General features: G+C 39.3%; 1 long non-coding RNA gene across 1 annotated transcript; it reads right to left on the reverse strand.

Annotated features, from left to right (window-relative positions):
• Positions 1-682: 682 nt before the first annotated feature.
• On the reverse strand, positions 683-4,478 carry LOC132680118 (uncharacterized). The gene is made up of 3 exons (XR_009610527.1): positions 4,417-4,478; positions 2,463-2,619; positions 683-778 (listed from the first exon to the last, which is right to left on the reverse strand). It is a non-coding gene; the product is annotated as an uncharacterized LOC132680118 (long non-coding RNA).
• Between the last annotated feature and the right edge of the window lie 790 nt (positions 4,479-5,268).

Raw genomic sequence — 5,268 nt, forward strand, 5'->3', positions numbered from 1 at the left:
TTTCCCACTGTCCTACATCTTATCTAAGAAAGACCACAAATCTAAAATCTTGTGATATTTATTAGTTGTTTTAAATCTTGACAATTGTCATTTCTCTATGAAAACAGTTACCCCATGAGGAAAAATATAACCTTAGGCCTTTATTGTAATGCAGTGATGCATATAGCAGAAAGCATAAAACAGAATTAAGAGACCTGGGTTCTAGTTGTATGGTTCATACACACCTATTAACCTCAGTGTGGAAGTTTCACCTTATTTGGAAGACAGAGCATTGGACGACTTCAACATTTCCAAAAGGGTGTTCCTCAGATCACTGGTGCTGGAGACACTTTGGGAAAAAAAAGCAACTAATGGTCAACTAAGTATGAAAACGTCACTTATCACACAGACTCTAATTGGAGAGTCCAGTGCAGGTTAAAGGATCTGAGGAGGTACAGAATAAAAGAAGCCCATTGAACCACAAACTTCATTTAAGTCTAAATCTTAATCTAAATCAACAGACCTGCAAAAAGCTCAGATAAATCATAAAGGCTCATGTTTCCTACAATTTGGAGATAGTGTTTTGTTCTTTTCTATGATGTTAGTGCCATCCTATCAATAGAGATGGGCTAAGTTATAATGAGCTTAACAACTATGGAAAATATCAAGGGTTTAAGACAAAAAAGTTATTTCCTACTCGTGCAGCATGTTCACTGGGGATTGGCTTCAGCCTCTCTTCCATGTTCTTACTGCAGTCCACCGTGGGCAAAGCCGTCACAGTCTAGGGCATCACCAGTTGCTGTGGCAGGAGGAAAGAGAGCCCAGTGTGACCTAATTTTAAGATGTAGTTGGAAGTATATGTTTCACATGTACTTGGAAAGAGTACAGATATTTGGCGAAAGAACTAATGACTCCATATTTACCTCCTGAAGCAATTTCACAGTTAAACTAAATCTAATGGAAGGTGGTGGCTTTGATGTCGTTGGATGCCGGATTTTGTTGTATTCCAATCAAGAGCATTGGACTTTTTTCTTACAGCCAATAAGATTACTTGTGGAAAAAATGTATCCTTCTGAGACCTGTTTTCAAGTTCTTTTAGGGTAGCTTCAGAATAGCCTTTTTTCCTAGGGCTAATTTAGCCTGACTTCTTTTTTTTTTAATTAAAAAAATTTTTTAATGTTTTTATTTATTTTTAAGACAGAGAGAGACAGAGCATGAGCAGGGGAGGGACAGAGAGAGAGTGAGACACAGAATTTGAAGCAGGCTCCAGGTTCTGAGCTGTCAGCACAGAGCCCGCTGTGGGGCTCGAACTCACGGACTGTGAGATCATGACCTGAGCTGAAGTCAGACGTTTAACCGACTGAGTCACCCAGGCGCCCCTAACTTTTTTTTAATGCTTATTTATTATTGAGAGAGAGACAGAGCATGAGTGGGGGAGGGGCAGAGAGAGAGGGAGATACAAAATCTGAAGAAGGTTCCAGGCTCTGAGCTGTCAGCATGGAGCCTGACACGGGGCTCGAACTCACGAGCCGCGAGATCATGACCTGTAGCCTCACTTCTAAGGTATAACCCTTAGGTGGCCTCTATTGAATGTTCTGAGTATTTCAGGAGAACTCTCTACTCTGGCTAATGGGAATTTCAACAGTTCTGGACTAGTGTAAACTCAGGAAATTATTCATTATCTAGCTGCCCAAAATTTGTTCTCAGAAGTTGTTCTTGCCTTGTCTCTTGGAGCCTCACTCTATGCATACTAAGTTTTGTGTTATGCTAAAGAGTCAGAAAGACTGCTCTGCACATTTTTTGGAGCCCTTTTGCTGCATAACTCCCTCCTGCAAATGCCTTGCAAATTCTAGTGCCCTCTTCGCTCAGAGAGGCCTCCAGGCTCTATTTGGGTTTCCTTTTGCTGTGCTACAGCATAGAAATCTCTAGGCAGAGAGCCTAAGAAATTGTAGGTCTTATTTCTTTTGTTTCCTTTCTCTCAGGGATCACAGTGCTGTTTTGTCTATTGTTTAAAGTATGAAAATAGTTGTTTCCTATATTTTGCCCAGTTTTCTAGTTGTTTATGGCAGGAGGTTAATTCAAAATCCTGCTATTCCCTTATGGCTAGAAACTCATGCCTCCTAAATCTAAATTTAGCTCCTGTTTTAGAAACACTGTTTTTCAGCATGGCAGAGCACCATGTCTTGGAGGTCAAAAAAATGGATTTTTTGTTTTTTCCTGGGAGAACAGAAAGCTATAAACGTGATAAACTCCAATACTATACTTCTATTTCCTGAACTGTAACTCTTGCAACCAATAGGAAAAGTATATATTGACCTAAGCAATTGTCAAGATTTGTAAGCAAAAAGGCTATTTCTAAGACAACCAACCTATGTATTCCTCAAGGATTAAGACACAGTAAAAATATTCTAGATCTTGTAAATACTTACTTTGAAGCAATGCAAAAGTAAAATATATTGTCAAGGAAGTAGTATGAATTTAACCTGGAAATAAATTGAGTGACCGGATGAATGAAAGGTGACAAGAAAAGATGAGGTGTTGCATCTTTTCGTAAAGGACGGTGTTACTCCTTTAGCATCGAAGGCACTGAAGGGTTGGTTTTAAACATACAGATGGAGTGACAGGCTTCTCATAAGAATTCTGGAAAGAATAAGAATAAGGGGGAAAAACGAATGAATTATATATAGTAATAATAAAGAATGAATAATGAATCACTCATTGAATAATTTCCATTCACCAAACACTGTTCTATGCACTTTGTATGTGGACCTCATTGATCTTTACAGGTACAACACTATGAGGTGGATATTATAACTCCATTTTATAATTATAGAAACTGAGGTGATAATTATAAATTAGATAAACAAAGATAATAAGGAACTTGACCCATGGTGACACAGCTACTTAGTGGCAGAATCAGGTTGTAAATCTATAGGATGGCTCCAGTGCCCACAATTTTAACCCCAGGGCTGTGCTGTCTCTCTGTACTTGGGACCAAACGTAGACGAGCCCGCCGACACTGAAAGTAAGAACGATCCCTCTGGAAGTTAATTTGTAAATTTAACAACACATGGAGAAGTATGAAAGTCGTGCTCAAGAGGATATCCTTCAAGCCAGCACTACTTGACATACTCTCGTTGAGTGTGTTAACATATCCCTAAAAAAAAAAGAGCAGAAAAGTCTAAAAAGGAAGATACTGTTCAACCATGAAAGCACTGAATAGCTAAATTTGGTGTCAAGAGAAGAGAAGACGATTCCTTGGTTCAAAAGAGCAAGTTGCTATTCTCAGAGGTAGGCATCCCCTTTTATTGCAAAGGTAGATGCCTCAGACCTTCTTGGACTAAATCATTTTTAATTTTTTTTTAAACGTTTATTTATTTTTGAGACAGAGAGAGACAGAGCATGAACAGGGGAGGGGCAGAGAGAGAGGGAGACACAGAATCCGAAACAGGCTCCAGGCTCTGAGCTGTCAGCACAGAGCCCGACGCGGGGCTCGAATTCACGGACCATGAGATCATGACCTGAGCTGAAGGTGGACGCCCAACCGACCAAGCCACCCAGGCGCCCCTTGGGCTAAATCATTAAAAATGAAATCCTATATTTCTATAGCATTAGGATCATGCACACTAAGCAACTTCCTCTTCACGATTATTTTTCAATCTGGTTGCGTCTGTGGAAAGAAGATGCTGGGCAGGGGATGTAAAATATACCTCAATAGAAATTAAATTTTGGGTACCATAATTTAGTTACCTAAAGGATTCAGATATTTAGTTATTTTTAGTCTTCGCTATCTAATACAATGAACTAGTGGTGCCTGGGTAGCTCAGTCGGTTAAGCATCTGACTCTTGGTTTCAGCTCAGGTCATGATCTCATGGTTCGTGGGTTCAAGCCACGATATATTGACTACAACTGCACACTATTCTTTACACTTCTACTCTCCCCACTGTTGCAGCCAAAGGGAAAAGGAGTGTTATTTGGTTGTTCCATTGTTTTTCTAGTGAAGTTATACAGTTTTGAAGATTCGAATGAATATTCAGAATTATCACCATAGGACTAACACTTAGCACTTACCATGAGCCAGACACCATCCTAAGAGCTTTATATTCTTTATCTTATTAAAGCCCTGTGATGTAGATCCTGTTATGAGCCTCATTCTGCAGAAGAGAAAATTGAGGCTGAGTGAAATTTAATACCTTGCCTAAGTTCATGGAGCTAGTGTGGAGATCTGAGCTCTGTCACCTCCAAAGCCTGTGTATGCTCTCTAACCTCTGCTATGCCTTTTTCCAATGCCACCAGAGTCGGAAATGAAAGAAAACAGTATTTCCTATGTTCTGTTAACTCACAATGCTGCAACCAACAATTCCACTTCCCTACCTTATGGTCAGCTATAGTCAGTTCAAGTTTTCCATTCTGCTGGAAGTTCAGTGGTGGCCTACCTCTATTATGTTTCTCCACACATGAGGTGATGACTGATGAATCACTTTTCTTTTCTTTCTTCCTGTGATTTAGATTGTGAAGAAGAATAAAAGGGTTACAATTCCTAGGCCCAAAGTAGAATTTACTGGAAACGAGAATATGTGTAATAATTTCCAAATTGTATTTACGGATACCATTTTGTTCTATTGATTGGAAACCGTACCCGGCACAGGGATTCATACAAAGGAGATAAGAGAGAATGAGAAATTGAAACGCAGCATTGATGGAAGTTTCCTAACGGCAAACAAATGAGAAGGCTGTGCCATCCCAGGGGGAGTGGGGGTGGACCTGATGCCCGAAACAGTGAGAGCTGGGATTGAGTCAACTGCAGTGAATCCCGTAATTACTAAATTAGACTGTTCCATTTCTGGATAATGCATGCTGCATTTTGATCTTGATTTAAAATCCAATTAGTTCAGGATCATCACTCCTGTTAGTTCTAGCTTCTCTCTGGTGGCTTTGAGAATCAGGCAATAGATTAGTACTTGTGTGGGTTCTTTGTAGGCCGTCTTTGAAGACACGGCTTTTTAAAGCTATGGCAACAGGTGTCCTTCCTCCCACTCTTACATATTTTACTGATTACTCTTTTGGTTTATCCTCAAAATTTTTCTTAAGTCACAGTCACCAATGAAATGCTGCATTGGCACACATTTTGGCTTTTCCAATAAATAGTGACAACCAACCATGACATTTATCCTTGAAATTACTGCCTCTTTTTAAATTTTCTGTTTTATTTTCTATGTAGTTCGCCTTTATGGATTTGTGTTATTTTTAATTCTCTTGTTTTTATTTTCAAAATCATTAATCAAATT

This window comes from Panthera onca, chromosome A1, assembly GCF_046562875.1.
Source record: "Panthera onca isolate mPanOnc1 chromosome A1, mPanOnc1 haplotype 2, whole genome shotgun sequence".
NCBI classification, from domain to species: Eukaryota; Metazoa; Chordata; class Mammalia; order Carnivora; family Felidae; genus Panthera; species Panthera onca.